This window comes from Lepus europaeus, chromosome 6, assembly GCF_033115175.1.
Source record: "Lepus europaeus isolate LE1 chromosome 6, mLepTim1.pri, whole genome shotgun sequence".
Classification (NCBI taxonomy): Eukaryota; Metazoa; Chordata; class Mammalia; order Lagomorpha; family Leporidae; genus Lepus; species Lepus europaeus.
This window is the reverse complement of record NC_084832.1, coordinates 88,260,309-88,279,002: the sequence shown is the minus strand read 5'-3', so window position 1 is coordinate 88,279,002 and position 18,694 is coordinate 88,260,309. Positions and strand designations below refer to the sequence as shown.

Below are 18,694 nucleotides of genomic sequence, written 5' to 3'. Positions count from 1 at the left end.
TTTGAGATCCAATGATTTTGAACAGCCTGTGTTTCAACTGTTGAGGAACTTTGTTTGTTTGTTCATACTGTTTATTGAACTCCTTACTTAATTAATCTTATAAGTATAAAGTTAACTGAAAATAGATCTTTGGAAAAAAAAAGTGGGAATAAGAGAGGGAGAAGGAAAAAGTGTGGGAGGGAGGGTAGGGTAGGAATAATCAGTATGTTCCTAAATTTGTATATATGAAATGGATGAAATTTGTATACCTTAATAAAAAGCTTCTAGTTTAGTATATATGCAGAGATAGGGAAATTCTTAGAATAAGTAAAAAGAAAGTGCTAGAAATAAAAAATATTATAACAGAAATAAAGATTGCTTTTAATGTAAAATGTACCTGTCCAAGGAAAGAATGAGTGAGCTTGAAGGTATATCAATAGAAACTTAACAATTTGAAAAGAAAAATGAGAATGTTGCTGTGGATTCATTCTGAGAGGAGGAGCGTGGTGGGGGCAAGAGGCGTGGGGGCAAGAGGCACTGAGTCACCACACAGACTGGGAGCCAGGTGAAAGCAGGCCAGAGGGGAGCAGCCTGCAGACTGGTTTATTTCAGTTGCTACAGCAGCTTATATAGCCAAGGCAGCCAATCCAGTCAAGGGTGGTCTATGCCCTAACCAATTACAGCCTGTTGCCAGGCAGTTTCCGAAGCCATCCAATCACAGCCTGTTGTCAATCAGGCTCCATTGTCATGTGGTTTCCAAACCATCCAATCACAGCCTGTTGCCAGGCAGGCTCCATTGTCAGCAGCCATCTTGGCATGGCCTTCTCATTCCACCATGAGAAAAGCAGAATATTCAAGAATTATAAAATTACAAAATAACACATATGTAACAAGAATTCCAAAGAAAACAAAAGAGGAGAAAGATCAGAAGTATTTGAAATAATAATGGCTGAGAAGTTTCCAAAATTATTAGGAAACATCAAACTGCAGCTCCAAGAAGCTCATAGATCACTAAATAAATTAGTAGATAAATAGCTAAGCCTATCATATTCAATCTTCAGAAACCAAAAGAGAGAAAGGGAGAGAAAATCTTGGAAGAAGACAGATGGTGGGAGACAGGGGAGAGAACCCCTTACCTGTAGAAGAATATAAACAAGAAATACATCATACTTCTCTTTATAAATCATCTAAGCAAGAAAAGTGATAAAATATTTAAATTTTTGATAAAATTCACTGACATAGAATTCTGTCTCCAGTGAAATTATCCTTCAACAGTGAGGGAGAAACAAAGACTTTCTTTTAGAAACAAAAATTCAGGGAATTTGTCACTAGGGGATTTACTTTACAAGAAATGTTTCCTTTAGAGAGAAGGAAAATGATACCAGGAACTCAGATACACATGAAAAAAATAACAGAAAAGGAATACATGAAGATAAATAATTTATTATTCTTTCATTCTTTTTCTTGAACTGAGTAGATAACAGTTTATTGGAAGTAATAGCATCAAAATATTAGATGATCTAATTTATGGATAAGTGAAATTATGACAGCAAGGGATAGAAGGAAAGAATTGGGAATACTCTCTTACAAGATACTGTTGGACCTCTCAGTTGCAGAGATGCCCACTTGCTTGGGAGGACGCCCAAAGATCCAGACTCCAGACCAGTTGATGCAAAAAGCACGAGGTTTTTATTGAACGTTTGCGCAAACGGGCCCCCACCTCAGGCAGTGAGGAGCCCTGAGCGGCAGTTTCACACAGGTTATATAGGCAACGAATTAGCATATTCCTAATGCACATGCGTAGGATTGGTCAGTTCAGAGGGACATTAGCATATGGGAGAATGCTGGCGAAGAATGCTGGTGGAGAGTGCTGGTGTAAAATGCAGAGGTGGCACGGGATTGGCTGGTTCGGAGGGACAATTAGCATACCGGAGAATGCTGAGGGAGAGTGCTGAGGTGTTACAGGATTGGCCGGTCGCAGTGACATCATAAGTGTGCGCCTAGAGACTCTCCGAAGGGGAGGGGCAGCTCTGATCTGGGCGCGCCCAGAGGTTTCCCGGAGGGGAGGGGCAGTTCTGCTCTGGGCGTGCCTAGAGATTCTCTGAAGGGGATTGACTTTTCCTTCCCAGAGAATGTCCTGCCCGCTAGACTCTGGGGAACATCTAACCTCTTAAGAAGCCCCTGATATTTGCCCAGGCCTAGTTTCTTGTCCCTCCCCCCATAAGGGTCCTTCAATACTTGTACTACCCATGAAATGATATAGTATTATTTGAATGTAGACTTTGATTAGTTGTAAGTCTACATTGCAAATTTTAGAGCAAACACTAAAACAATTTTTAAAAAATAGAATTTCAAAAAAAAAAAATTACCTAAATGAAAGATCTCCGTGAGTGAGATCCCAGCAGAAGGAATGGGCCATCAAAGAAGGAAGTACCTTTCTCTGAAGGGAGCAGAAAACTTCCAGTTTGACTATGGCCTTGTCTAAATAAGGTCAGAGTTGGCAAACTCAAGAGGCTTCCATAGCCTTGGCAACACATGACAAGAGCCTCGGGTGATTACTGACGCCATAAATAAGAGTGTCAATTGTTAAATCAACAACAGGAGTCACTGTGCACTTACTCCCCATGTAGGATCTCTGTCCTTAATGTGTTGTACTATGTAAATTAGCGGTATAACTAGTACTCAAGCTATTTTACACTTTGTGTTTCTGTGTGGGTTCAAACTGTTGAAATCTTTACTTAGTATATACTAAATTGATCTTTTGTATATAAAGATAATTGAAAATGAATCTTGATGTGAATGGGATGGGAGAGGGAGTGGGAGATGGGATGCTTGTGGGTGGGAGGGAGGTTATGGGGGGAAAAAGCCACTATAATCCAAAAGCTGTACTTTGGAAATTTATATTTATTGAATAAAAGTTAAAGAAAAAAAAAAGAAAAATAGAATTGCCATATTAAAAGAAAAAATAAAATAAAATGATATAAAATGATCCATTGACAGCACAGCAGGGAGAAAAAGAATAAAAGACAATAAAAACAAGGACAATTAATAGACAGTGGTTCAAATATAATCATATATTAATGCAACTGTATCAATAATCAGCTTAGATAAGAATGATCTATATATGCTAGTTAAGAGAATGCTTATTTTATACATATCATCTGTAAGAAACCTAATTTAAATATGAAGTTGCAGCTATATTAATAGTAAAGGGATGGGGGCCAGCACTGCAGCATAGAGGGTAAAGGCGCCGCCTGCAGTGCAGGCATCCTAGATGGGTGTGAATTCAAGCCCTGGATGTTCCACTTCCAATCCAGCTCTCTGCTATGGCCTGGGGAGGCAGTGGAAGATGGCCCAAGTCCTTGGTCCCCTGTACCCACATGGGAGACCTGGAAGAAGGACTTGGCTCCTGGCTTCAGATCTGCCCAGCTCCATCCGTTGCGGCCATTTGGGGGGGTAAATGAACTGAGGGAAGACCTCTCTCTCTCTCTCTCTCTGCCTCTCTCTCTGCTTCTCCTTCTCTCTCTGTGTGTGTAACTGACTTTCAAATAAATAAATAAACCTTTTTTTTTTTAAAAAAAAAGAGGGGGGGGGCATTTGGCCTTGTGGTTGATTAAGACACATCACATATCAGAGTGCCTGGGATCAGGTCCTGGCCACATTCATGACTCCAGCTTCCTGCTAATGTGGACCCTGGGAGGCAACAGATGATGCCTCATGTAGTTGGGTTCCCTGCCACCCATGCGGGAGACCTGGATTGAGTTCTCAGCTCCCAGCTTCAATTTGGCCCTGTCTCAACCATTGTGGACATTTGGAGAGAGAATCAGCAAAAAGGATCTATCTATTTCCCTTTTTCACTCAAATAAATTCATTAAAAAAGAATAAATGAATGGAGAAAGATATACCATGCTCATAATACTCATAAAGAGAAAGCTGTAACTATGTTGATTTCAGAGTGAGGGAAATTTTAGGGGAAAAAAAGGGCACTACATAATGACCAAAAAAAAAAAAAGTGAGTCCTCCAATTAGCCATTGTAGTCTTTAATATGTATATGCCTAACAACAGAGCATCAAAATATGTCAAGTGAAAACTAATAGAACTGCAAAGAGAAATAGTTGTATCTTTGGAATCTCTTATACTTGGAGATTTCAAGAGTCCTCTATCAGTAATTGACACATACAGCAAGCCAAAAAAAAAAAAAAAAAAAAAAAAAAAACCACTAAGAATATAGCTGAACAGAACAGCACTATCAATCTATTGGATCAAATGAACACATAGGCTGCTCCACCCAACAATAACCAAATGTACATTCTTAAATACATATTCCAGTAGTCTGAAACTATTTATCAAGATAGGCCAGATTTTAAACCATAAAACACATCTGAAAAAAACTTACAAAAATATGGGGTAAGCATTGTAGTGCAGCAGATTGTCATCACTTGGGACATTTGCATCCCACATCAGAGTGCCTGATTTGATTTCTGAATACTCCATACTTCCCATCCAGCTTCCTGCTAATATGCCTGGGAGACAGTGGATATGGCCCATGTCATTAGGTTCTTGCCACCCATGTGGGGACCTGAATGGAGTTCCAGTCTGCAACATCTGGGGGTTGAATTATTGGAAAATCTCTCTCTGTCTCTTCCTCTCCTCCACCTCCAGTTCCCATTACTGTGCCTTTCAAATAAATCTTTTATGAGTTCATTTATTTATTTGAAAGGCAGAGTTACAGATAGGAAGAGGCAGAGAGAGAGAGAGGTCTTCCATCTTGCTGGTTCACTCCCCGTATGGACAACAGCCAGAGCTGCACTGATCAGAAGCCAGGAGCCAAGAGCTTGATCCAATTCTCCCAGTTGAGTGCAGGGGCCCAAGTATTTGCGCTGTCTTCTGCTGCTTTCCCAGGCCATAGCAGAGAGCTGGATCAGAGGTATAGCCACGAATAAATCTTTAAAAAAAAAAAAGTCACAGCAGAATAAAGTTATAGGGGATCAGCATTGTGGTATAATGGGTAAAGCCACTGCCTGTTTTGCCGGCATCCCCTATGAGTGCTGGTTTGTGTCCCAAATGCTCCACTTCTTATCTGGCTCCCTGATATCGGCCTGAGAAAGGCAGCAGAAGATGACCCAAGTGTTTGAGCCACTGCACCCACATATGAGACCTAGATGAAGCTCTTCTCTCTTGGCTTCAGCCTGGTCCAGCGCTGGCCATTGGAACCATCTGGGGAGTGAACCAGCAGATGGAAGATCTCTGTCTCTTCCTCTCTCTCTGTAACTCTGACTTTCAAAATAAGTAAATATAAGTCTTTAAGATTAAAAAAAGAATAAGGCTATGAATCAAATATAATTAAACCAGAATTCAGTAACAGAAAGACTGCTGAAAAATCTCACAGCACTTAGAAATTAAGCATCACATTTCTAAATAACACATGTATTGAAAAAAATTTTTAAACTAAATGAAAATGAAGATATTATTTATCAGAGTTTATGGGATACATTGAAAGCACAGCTTACAGGGGAAATAATAGCATTAAATGAAAATATTAAAAGATAAATTAAAATCAATAATGTAAGCTTCATCATTAGTAAACTCAAAAAAGAACAAGTTAAATAATAATAATTAGAAGTCAAGGAAGTGAGTATAAAAAAAAACAGTCAAACCAAAAGCCAATTCTTTGGGAAGATCAATGAAGTTGATAAACTTATAGCCAAGCAAAGAGATGAAGAGGATATATATGATTCCCCTTCTCTAAGAAATTTATGAAAAAAAAATAATTTTAAAGTTGACTACTATTTTATTAACTTTAAGAAGATTTTCTAATTCTTTTTGGAACACTGTTCTGTTATTTGGAGAAAATATCTTAAAGGATCTATCTAGGTAAGGAAATAAATGGTATTTGTATGTGACCAACATTCTATAAAGTAAAATTTATAGGATCAGGCACAGAATAGTAGGGTATGAATTGAGTCAATATAAACTAACTGATGGGACAGCCTGCATGGCTAGTTGGAGAGTCTAGGTCTTGTTACAAGTGCTCAAATAGAAATATTTTACAAAACATTTCTAACTAAACATTTCTACAAACATAATTTGATCTGTAGGCCCTCGTTTGTAAGCCCTTATCTATAGATTCAGAACAAGTTCAATAACAATCCCAATAGTGTTGAATAAGAGTGTGCATGCATGTGTACATGTGTGTTCACATGTTTTGACAACCTGATTGGAAATTTTATATGGAAAAACAAGGAGCCTGAACTAGTCAAGACTCGGAAAGAAAAAAAATGAAAAATTTCCCATTCTAGGTGATATGGCCTTCTATAAAGCTGTAATAAAGAACAAGTGACACTGGCAAGTGTCACTGGTGACAATGGAACAGAATAGAGAGCTGAAAAACAGATGGGCATAAATGGAACTTTGATATATAATAGATATGACGTTGTAAGCCAGAGGCTTGCATCCTGGAGTAACAGGACATCAACATTTTTCATCCTGCCTCTAGCTTCTTGTTGCTGAAGCCAAGTTCTATGAAGTTGGAGTTCCTTCTCCCGCCTCCCAAACCCCTCCCCAGCCCTCACTTGTGGAATGGATTCTGTGCTACTGAAAATAAAAATTTTTAAAAAGCAGTCATAAACAGCATTGATTACCTTGGTATATATATATTACCTTGGAAAATGACTTCGATCTCAAAGGGCATTGCTTCTGCAAGGCACTGAAAGTCTGAACTGGACCACCCAAAGTGTTGAGCATTCTCTTCAGATTGCCACAAAGACTGACCTGATTGGCTCAGAAATCATAGAAAATGTGGAGGAGCAAGAGACCAGTTGGAACGTACCAAGGGCAGACTGGTAAACACAAGTGAAAGCTTGAACAAAAGTCGAAGATTCTCTGTTCAATGTCCAGGAAAATGAGAACCAATATGCTGCTATTTTCCATCATCATCCTACTAGAGCTGGCCATTCTGGAAGTCCTGATTTATTACAAATTCTTTCACAAGCATTGAACTTTCTAAGTGGAAAGGATTGCAGACCAGAACTTTGACCCTGTGAATGAAGCATGTTGCTGTTGTGAGCTAACCATTCAAGGATGCACTGTGTAGCCTGAATGTGGGAGGAGTGGGGAAGACAAGAGAGCTACAGTAATGTGAAGAACAGCAACAAGACCAGTGATACACCAAGGTAATAAATGCTGTTTATGACTGCTTTTTGAAAAATTTTATTTAAGGTACATAAATTTAATGTATTTCATAGCTACAGATTTAGGAACATAGTGATTCTTCCCACCTTTCCCTCCCTCCCACCCAAACTCCAACCCTTCTTCCTCCTCCCTCTCCTATCCCACCCTTAATTTTTACAAAGATCTATTTTCAGTTTACTTTATACTCATAAGATTAACCCTACACTAAGTAATGAGTTCAACAAATAGTACAGTAGAGACAAGGGCTGTAAAAGATCATCTAATCTCAAAATGTCAATTTCATTCCAGTACATTACATTTTAGGTACTCTATTAGCTACCATGGATCAGAGAAAACATATAATATCTATCTTTTGGGGACTGGCTTATTTCACTAATTATAGTGGTTTCAAGTTGCATCCATTTTGTTGCAAAAGACAGGATTTCTTTTATTTTTTAAACACTGAGTAGTATTTCATACTGTGTGTGTGTGTGTGTGTGTGTATATATATATATATATATATATATATATATATATATATAAATTTCTATGTCCAGTCATCAGTTGATGGACATCTGGGTTGCTTCCATATCTTAGCTATTGTGAATTGAGCTGCATTGAACATAGGGTACAGATAACTCTTTCATATGCTGATTTCATTTTGTTTGGGTAAATTCCCAGGAGTGGGATTGCTGGGTCATATGGTAGGTCTATATTCAGACCAGTGATATACCCTGGTAATAAATGCTGTTTCTGACCACTGAGAGAGAGAGAGAGAGAGAGAGAGAGAGAGAGAGGAGAAGAGGAGGGGAGGAAAGGATGGAAGGGGAGGGGAGGGAGGAGAAAGGAAGAAAGGAAGGGAGGGAGGGAAGAAGGGAGGGAGGAAATTGGGAGGACATTGATAGATTCCATGAAAGGAAGGGAGGGAGGGAAGAGGGAGGGAGGGAGGGATGAAGGGAGGAAATTGGGAGGACATTGATAGGTTCCATGGAAGGAAGGGAGAGAGGAAATTGGGAGGACATTGATAGATTCCATGAAAATAAACTAAACTAGGCTGGCTACTGTGCATAAGAGAACCAGGAAAAGAGATAGCTGTAAGGAACCCTTCTGGGGTCATAACAAATACTAGAGACTTATCATTTAAATTATTCCTTCAAATGAATCTAAATTTTCTTGGTTTATCTCTAGAGCAGTTTATGTTCCAGAACATTCTTGAAAACCAGTGACAATTAACTGGCAGTTAGGGGGCCTAGCATTTTGGTATGGTCAGTAAAAGAGGCCTAGAGAACTAGCAAAGCTACGATCATCCTTGGGTGACTGGGCCCACCTAAGGAGACCTACCAAAACTGCTACCCTCCCTGGGGTACGGAGAGCCACCCAACAAGGAGATCTAGCAAAACTTCCACCAACTCCAGGGGACTGTGGTCATGCCCCAAACAGTGCCTTATAGCTGCAGTTGAGAATTAATACCAGAGCCTCAGCACGGTCTGGGGCCAGGTGAGGGCTGATCTTCACTGAAATAATACAACCCAGGTACAAAATAAATAAGCAAAGAGTAATGATAAAGCCTCAGGAAAAGGAGAGAATTACCTAGGGTTGCTACAGTGTATTGCTCAAAACATCCAGTTTGCACATGAAAAATTATGAGATGTGCAAAGATAAGAAAGTCTGAAGAGAGCGAGGAGATGCAGTTTGGCACATGCTCAATCGGACTTGCCCCAAATGGTAGAGTTAGAAACGTGCCAGGGGATTCCAATTCAGTCCCATCAAGGTGGCATTACCAATGCCATCTCACTAGTGCAAGTGATCAGTTTCAGTTCACAGTTGATCATAATGATAGGATTAAGAGTCAAAGGGATCACATAAACAAGACTAGTGTCTGCAAATACTAACCGATAGAATAAAAAAAGGGAGAGGACGATCCAGCATGGGAAGCGGGATACACAGCAGTCTCATAGAATGGCGGATGTCCTAAACAGCACTCTGGCCTCAGAATCAGCCCTTAAGGCATTCGGATCTGGCTAAAAAGCAAAAAGCCAATGAGAGTATTTTAGGCATGGAAAGCCAAGACACTGTGGCAAAAAAAAAAAAAAAAAAACCCTAATGAAAGGTCTCTGTGAGTGAGATCCCAACAGAAAGAATGGGCCATCAAAGAAGGAGGTACCTTTCTCTGAAGGGGGCAGAGAACTTCCACTTTGACTATGACCTTGTCTAAATATGATCAGAGTTGGCAAACTCAAGAGGCTTCCATAGCCTTGGCAACACATGACAAGAGCCTAGGGTAATTACTGACGCCATAAACAAGAGTGTCAATTGTTAAATCAACAACAGGAGTCACTGTGCACTTACTCCCCATGTAGGATCTCTGTCCTTAATGTGTTGTACTATGTAAATTAGCGGTATAACTAGTACTCAAACTATTTTACACTTTGTGTTTCTGTGTGGGTTCAAACTGTTGAAATCTTTACTTAGTATATACTAAATTGATCTTCTGTATATAAAGATAATATCTTGATGTGAATGGGATGGGAGAGGGAGTGGGAGATGGGATGCTTGTGGGTGGGAGGTAGGTTATGGGGGGGGGAGAAGCCACTATAATCCAAAAATTGTACTTTGGAAATTTATATTTATTGAATAAAAATTAAAAAGAAAAGAAAGTCTGACTTCAGTGGACCAAAGTGAACAATAGAAAGTTCTCGTGGTTGCAACCAGATAGCAGGTTTAGAAGAGGACTCCAGAATGGCCACCATAAACATGTGCAGAGAACTAAAGTGAGCTGTGATTAAAGGTGTAATGTTTCCACTTTTATTATTCATTGGAATGCAGCTGGATGCTGTCAAAGGCATTTAGCTATATAAAGAATTATGTAATTTTGTGAGCTAAATAATGCCTCCTTTATGCATATGATGTATTTCATCTGCACTTTTCATCATGGATAAAAAGAATAAATAATCTTTGTTGCATTCTTATGAATCATAGTGAATAGCAAACCAAGGAAAAATGGGGCCAACCTACTGATCTGTGATCTGCATTTATTTCCAGACACAAAATTATTAGATCTTTAACTCATTTTTGGACCGTTTGCAAATAATACACTTCATTAATAGCAATTGACATGGCTTATGTAATCTATCTCCACATGTCTCTTCAGGTAGATGCTGGTTGGTAATTCCATATAGGCTTAGGTGAAATCAGCGTCATCCTCAGTCTCCAGTGTACACCCAAAAACCGTAAAAATGCCTTCCTTTAAGAATCAGTTCTTAAAGCTGAAACAAATTTATGTTCTCTATGTTCTTTTCCACTAAGTTTCTTTAGCCTTATAGTTCTTCAGTTCTGAATTCCAGTAACATTCATTGTTTCCATTCACTTCCATGTCTGTTACCTGAAGTTGCTGGTTTTAAAATCTCAAATTTTAGAATCCCCCTCTGGCAACAATTCAATTATCCTTCTTTCGAGTTTCAGCTATTCCATTATTGCCAAGATCCTCACCCATTCTGGATCCTCTTCCTTGTGGCTCCAGGGTTTGTCATTTTGTCACCCTACTACTTGCAGATATGCTTCCCTTTTATCTTTCTTGTTGTATTTAGCTTTCTGTGAACTGTTGGAGAAAGTCACAGAATTGTGCAGATTGGTGCCATGAAATTCGTAGTCTTCAGCTTCACTCTGGCTCTTCACATCTTTTTACTCATCAGTTAGCTTTCTGCTCCTACTTCACCAGCTCCTCTGAGCTTTTTACTTTTTTTCAAACTTTTTGTTTCATCGCATCCTTCCTTTACTTTCTTATTACGATTTTGCCTATTAACTGAGCAAATTAAGACCTTACATCAAGGATTTCTTCAGAACCCTCCCTTACTACTTAAGATTATGTCCTTTCCTAACCTCTTTAGTTGGAGGTGGTCCTGCTTGTCCTGCCATCTACTCTACTTCCATCATTGTTTTTGTCTTCGTGTCTCGTTATTTAAAACTTACAAATAGTGTAATGTATTTGCTATCTTGAAAAAGTCTTTATAAACAGAAGAGGTTTATTTGAAATACGTAGTTACACACAGAGGGAGAGAGAGTTGAGTGAGTGTGTCCATCCATCCACTGGTTCATCCCCAAATGGCTACAACAGCCAGGTCTGGGCAAGGCCAAAGACAGGAATTCTATCCAGGTCTCCCATGTGGGTGCAGGGACCCAAGTACTTGTGCCTTCTTTCACTGCTTTTCCAGGTGCATTAGCAGAGAGTTGGATCAGAAATGGAGCAGCCAGGATGTGCTGGCATCACATGCAGTGGCTTGACCCACTGTACCATGATGCTGGCCCCCAAAGTTGTAAATTTAGGAGTCCTGGGGCTATAATTGCTATTTTAAAAGTAGGATGCATTATGATGGTGCAAAAGTGGGTTTTGATAGAAAAGATGAGAAGTCAAAGAACTGAGCCCTGCACCTGGATGTTGGCGATAAGGAGAACCCAGGGGAAAGTGAGAGGGAGTAGCTAAAAAGTTAGGAGAGAAACAAGGCATAGTGAAATTCAAGTGAAGAAGGTCTTACAAGGGGAAAAGGGTAACTAACTGAAGAATACCACTGAGAAGTCATAAGATGAGGACTAAGAGTTGACCATTAGATTTAGCAGTGTGAGGGTTGTTGGTGAACTTTCTAAGAACAGTTTTGGTGGCATACTGTGAAAACAAAAGCCCAACTGGAGTAGGAAAAAAGGGAAGATGGGGAGAGAAAATAGAATAGAACAAAAAATAGATACCACAGTGATTTGCCATAAAGGAATGGAGAGAGAGGAAGCAACAGATGAAGGTAGAAATGCAATCAAGAGAGGATTTTTTTGTTTTGTTTTGTTTTTAGGATGGGATTTAGAAGGGATTTTTTGTTTTTTGATTTTTTTAAGGTGGGTTTATTCTATATATTGCTAGATGGAAGAAGCTTCAGAGTACAGGAAGGAAAGGGAAGAATTTCTGGGACAAAGTTCTTGAGAAGACATTGAGGAAAGCATAAGAGCACTGTGGAGGCTTACACATAGATAGGAGCACACAGAATCCCTCAATCATAGCAAGAAAGGAGAAAAGACACGCCACATGGATGTCTGAAAGGCGCTTGTAGACGTTATTTATCATCTGTTTCTGTGTTTCTCAGCGAATTAGGAATTCAGGTCATCAGCTGAGAAGAAGAGAGGAAAAATATTAGAGGTTTACAGAAAGAGTCTTCTAAAACAGTTAAAAGGGAGGGCATTTGGTTCAGTAGCACGTGGAATGCCTGCATCCAGTATCAGGGTACCTGAGTTCAAGTCCCAGCTCCACTCCCTCTTGCCAATGCACACCCTGGAAGGCGGCAAGTGATGGCTTAAGTAGTAGAGTGCCTGCTTCTCACGGAAGACCCAGATTGGGTTGCAGGCTCCCAGCTTTGGCCTGGTCTAGTTCCAGCTGTTGCAGGCAATTGGGGAGTAAACCAGTGAATTTAGAGTTTTCTGTTGCTTGTGTGCTTACTGATCTCTCCCTCTCCCTCTTCCTCTCCCCCTTTCAAATAAATAAAATTATTTTAATTCCAATCCTTGGCAAACAATTAAAAGTATTGAAAGGGTGTGATAAAATTGGAACCCTCTTACAATGCTGGTGGGAATGTAAATGCTCCAACCATTTCAGAAAGCATTTTAACATTTCTCAAAATAGTGAAATTAGAGTTAACCATGTGACCCAGCATTTCTCCTAGGTATACATCCAAGAGTGGTAAAAATGTATATCCACACAAAACCTTGCACGTGAATGTTCAGCATCATTTATAATAGCCAGAAGGTAAAAATAACCAAAATATCCATCAATGGATCAAAAAAAAAAATGTGGTCTATATAATGGAATATTATTTGGCCCTTAAAAAGTAAAAAGTACTGATATATACAACAACATTCATCAATCTTGAGAACATCATTAAAGAAGCCAGGTACAAAGGGCAACATATTGTATATTCATTTTATATAATGCTCATTTATATATTACATTTGTATGAAATGTCCAGGATAGATAAATTCATCATTACAGAACATAGATTAGTTATTTCTTAGGAGATGAGGGGTAGTGACACTATGCATTTGTGTTTTTTCTTTTAGGGGTGATGAAAATATGCTGAAATTAGACTGAGGTGGTAGTTGTTCAACTCTGAATATACTTTAAAAAAAATCACTGAACTACACAGTTTAGGTGAATTAATTTTATGAATTATGAACTATATTACAATACAACTATAATAAAGCAAACTTTGGAACCAGCTTTTGAGACAGCAGTTAAGACACCATTTGGAAGAAGGCAGTACCTTTCTCTGAAGGGAGGAGAGAACTTCCCCTTTGACTATGACCTTGTCTAAATAAGGTCAGAGTTTGTGAACTCAAGAGTCTTCCATAGCCTTGGCAGCTCATGATAAGAGCCTCAGGTGATCACTGATATCACAAATAAGAGTGTCAGTTGTTAAATCAACAACGGGAGTCACTGTGCACTTACTCTCTATGTAGGATCTCTGTCCTTAATGTGTTGTACTATATGAATTAATGGTAAAACTAGTATTCAAACAGTGCTCTATACTTTGTGTGTCTGTCTGGGTGCAATCGGTTGAAATCTTTACTTAGTATATATACTAAGTTGATCTTCTATATATAAAGATAATTAAAATTAATCTTAATGAAGAATGGGATGGGAGAGGGAATAGGAGATGGGATGGTTTGCAGGAAGGAGGGTGGTTATAGGAGGAAAAACCACTGTAATCCAAAATTTGTACTTTTAAAATTTATATTTATTAAATAAATGATTTCTTTAAAAAAAAAAAAAAGACACCATTTGGGATGCCTGTATCCTGTTTTTGAGTGCCTGGGTTTGAGACCCAGCTCCACTTCTGATTCCAGCTTCTTGCTAATGCAGACCTTGAAAGGCAGCAGGTGATGCCTCAGCTAGTTGAGTTCTCGCTTCCCACAGAGATCTGGGATTGAGTTCTCAGCTCCTGGCTTCAGCCTGGCTCAATCCTAGCTGTTATGGGCCTTTAGGGAGTGAACCAGGAGATGGAAGATCTCTCTCTTTGTCTTTGCCTTTCAAATAAATAAATAATTTTTTTAAAAGTCCTTGATCCTAGTTGAAAATATTCACTTTACAATTGGAATATTTTAGGTAAGAGTAAATGGAGAATGACACTAAAGTAATAAAAATATAAAAAATATAATTCTTTTTTTTTTGGACAGGCAGAGTGGACAGTGAGAGAGACAGAGAGAAAGGTCTTCCATTGCCATTGGTTCACCCTCCAATGGCCGCTGCGGCCGGCGCACCATGCTGATCCTAAGGCAGGAGCCAGGTGCTTCTCCTGGTCTCCCATGGGGTGCAGGGCCCAAGGACTTGGGCCATCCTCCACTGCACTCCCAGGCCAGAGCAGAGAGCTGGCCTGGAAGAGGGGCAACCGGGACAGGATCGGTGTCCCAACCGGGACTAGAACCCGGTGTGCCGGCGCCGCAAGGCGGAGGATTAGCCTATTGAGCCGCGATGCCGGCCAAACATAATTCTTTATATGCTTTTCTGATAGCAGAGAACTCATTGTGGATCTCAACAGGTAGATTAACCAAAGCATTTCTTGTGCAATTCAAACAGGAAGGTGAACTGATAAGTAGAAGCCAGCTGCTTTTTATGTATTCAGAAATTTTAAAAGCACAAGTTGGTGATAAATTCATTTTCCAAAACTTTAGACCTTGAGGCTTCTAAGGCCTAATCACAAAGTTTTGTATTCCATTTCAATCATTTGAACAGAAAGTCCATAGCTGGTAAACCAGTGCTATGAGTATCATCTGCTCTTACAGCATTCCAATATTATGTGGAAGTTCCTGGTTTTTGTAATAACTCTCTATACATAGATATTTTCTACTCTGGGGGCTTTCTTGTAAACACATTAATACACACATGTACCTAGGATGGAGCCCAATAAGGATTTTCTTTTGTCACACTTCAGGATGACAGATAAAACCTTGTTGCCTGACTCATCACCAATGCACCTCCAACTGGGGAGTTGCATTTTCCAATTAGAAAAGAACAGGCTTAGATCCATGGCCTATCCTTTCCATTATTGTAGGCAGTACCCCCCAGGATGTCTTAGGAAGGACCTGTCCCTTCTCTCCTTATATTCACACATTCTTCTGCTTATAGTCAACTTGTTATGTTCACTCAAATATTCTGTGTTCACTGAATGATTAAAAAAAAAAGTATCACCAAAAATGAGTAATAGGCAAGACTGAAATAGAAAAAACTTTCTTAAATGTCATTTTCATAATCCAAAGCGTGTTAGTTTTCTGCCAATTGTTTGAATGTTTTTGTAAATCCATCCAATTAAATTCTATTTTATAAGATTTCTTTGCAACAAAAATAAAACAAGATAAAACATTTAATTCTAAAATAATTCACCTTGTGAATTTCATGAGGAAATAAATGAAGAACTCTCAGATTTTGCTTTCTAGTATTTATATATGTATAAATCTTGATTTATTTTTTGTGATTGTTTTATTAAAAGACTAAAAACTTTACTGTTCATTTTTAAAGGTCATTTATGAACACTGGTTTGTACTTATTACTTTTGAATGTGGCAACAAGAAGCAAAAGCCTAAAAAATTTATTCAGTGCCAGAAGCATACCAACCACTCTTCCACAGTTGAAGCACTTTACTCAGCTCCCAGATTCGTTCTATAGTGTGTTTATAAAATGGAGGTTGTTGCAAAATGAATAGGCTCTAACTCCTTGCTCTCATGGCATCTGGTTTTTGTTGGGAATTTATGTGTGTAACTCTAATACATCAAGCAACTCAGATTTAATGCATAAAAAGTATCATACTATAATAAATACCTTGAGAGTGTGTAGGCAATAAATATAAGCCCTCAAAGATATTTTAATCTATTCGTAGGAATAAAACTAATTCTTACCTTAAAATTATTATTAAGGTTCCAGCTTCTTCCTTGTTTAGTGTCCTAAACAGCACTCTGGCCTCAGAATCAGCACTTAAGGCATTCAGATCTGGCTGAAAAGCCCATGAGAGTATTTTAGGCATGGAAAGCCAAGACACTGTGGCAAAAAAAAAAAAAAAAAAAAGAAGAAGAAGAAGAAGAAAGAAAGAGAGAGAGAAAGAAAGAAAGAAAGGAAAGAAAGAAATGACCTAAATGAAAGGTCTCTGCAAGTGAGATCCCAGTGGAAAGAACAGGTCATCAAAGAAGGAGGTGCCTTTCTCTGAAGGGAGCAGAGAACTTCCACTTTGACTATGACCTTGTCTAAATATGATCAGAGTCGGCGAACTCAAAAGGCTTCCATAGCCTTGGCAACTCATGACAAGTGCCTAGGGTGATTACTGATGCCATAAACAAGAGTGTCAATTTGTTAAGTCAACAACAGGAGTCACTGTGCACTTAACTCCTCATGTAGGTACGTTGTAAATTAATGCTACAACTAGTACTCAAACAATATTTTACACTTTGTATTTCTGTATGGGTGCAAACTGTTGAAAGCTTTACTTAATATATGTTAAATTGATCTGTATATAAAGATAATTGAAAATAAATTTTGATGTGAATGGAAGGGGAGAGGGAGCGGGAAAGGGAAAGGTTGCAGGTGGGAGGGAAGTTATGGGGGGAAAAAAGCCATTGTAATCCATAAGCTGTACTTTGGAAATTTATATTCATTAAATAAAAGTTTAAAAAATGTAAAAAAAAATAAAAAATAAATAAAGTTTATTTTATTTATTTGAAAGAGCTACAGAGAGAGGTAGAGACATCACCAGAATCCCATATGGGCACCATTTCATGTTCCAGTTGCTCTTCTTCCAATCCGGCTCTCTGCTTTGGCCTGGGAAGCAGTGCTTGGGCCCCTGCACCCACGTAGGAGACCCAGAAGCCGAAGAGGCTTCTGGCTCCTGGCTTTGAATTGGCTTACCTCCAGCCATTACAGCCACTTGGGGAGTGAACCAGTGGATGAAGAACCTTTCTCTCTGTCTCTCCCTCTCACTCTGTAACTCTCTCTCTCAAACAAACAAAATCTTTTTTTAAAGAAAGTATGAAAATAAATCCCCAGTACCCATATCATGACCTAATTTCTCTTTCTTATTTGTTTTATATATAAAGTGGGAAAATAACTTACCTAAACAACAGGATCTAGGTAAGAAGACATTAAATTCTTTCTTTATTTTATTCATTCATTCAACAAAGTGAATTTTTTAAGCATTTTTTTTATTTGACAGATAGAGTTGGACAGTGAGGGAGAGAGAGAGAAAGGTCTTCCCTCCATTGGTTCACCTCCAAAATGGCCACTACAGCCGGAGCTATGCCAATCCGAAGCCAGGATCCAGGTACTTCTTCCTGGTCTCCCACGCTGGTGCAGGCACCCAAGCACTTACTTGGGCCATCCTCCACTGCCTTCCCAGGCCACAGCAGAGAGCTAGACTGGAAGAGGAGAAGCAGAACTATAACCCGGTGCCCATATGGGAAGATTAACCAAGTGAGCCACGGCACCAGCCCCTCAACAAAGTGAATTTTAAGTGCTAAATACTCACATACATAAAGGGAAGACAGATCTGAGAGTCTGCCTCATTAGGTTTTACTTTTCTTACCTGTAATTCCAAGGTTATATCATTCAGTTAGTCTATTTTTTGTAATTTATTTTATTTCTGAGAAAGAGAAATTTTCCACTTTTGTACTCTACAAATGTATGCAATATCCAGGGATGGGCCAGGTCAAAGCCTGGAGACCAGAAATCATTCTAGAGCTCCCACAGGAGTAGCAGGGCCCTAAGAATTTGAGCCATCACCTGCCGCCTCCTAGAGTGCACTCTGACAGCTGACTTGGAAGCAGAGCCAAGAATCAAACCAGGCACTGCAATATGGGATGGAGACATCCCAAGCAGTGACTCAATTGCTGTATGGTATTCATATGGTATTGAATTTTCACATAGAAAGATTTTTTCTTAATACAAAGATTTTTACCAGACTGAAAAAGAATCGAGTTTCAAACAAATGAAAAACTCTTTAGAATTAATCTTAGAATCAAAGAAACAATATTGCCACCTCAGATTCTGGTCTTCTACCTTCAAAATGTCAAATCCTGCTTCTTAGAGTACATTTTTAGAGTACTTTCTGAACTTGGTGCAAGGATTAATCTCTTTGTGAGACAAGCCTTAGTTGCTGAAAAATAAAAGCACATGTGGTAGTGAATAATTGGTGGCATAATTTTAGAAAAGCATTATAAGGCATGTAAATCATGATCAGTTCTTTTTAATATACCATGTAAAAATAGATAAGTCGTTATCAACATTACTACACATGTTTACATACATGTTCACACAGATGCACAGAATTGTAAATTAAATAGTAACTTTTATCTCTATTTGGTGAGCTTATAGTAGCACCTATCATTGGGCTCTAGAGTTCCTTGTTATTGGCTGGCATGTATCAATGAATATAAATTACCCCAAAGTAGTGACACACAAACTTAGAAATACAGTCATTGACATTTCTAAATACTGTATAGTCATAATCACTAGTAATGTTCTGATTAGTA

General features: G+C 38.9%; 1 protein-coding gene across 1 annotated transcript in view; it reads left to right on the top strand.

Annotated features, from left to right (window-relative positions):
• Positions 1-18,694, top strand: part of MICU2 (mitochondrial calcium uptake 2) — a 129,444-nt gene that overhangs the window by 43,439 nt on the left and 67,311 nt on the right. The gene's annotated exons all lie outside the window — the stretch shown is intronic.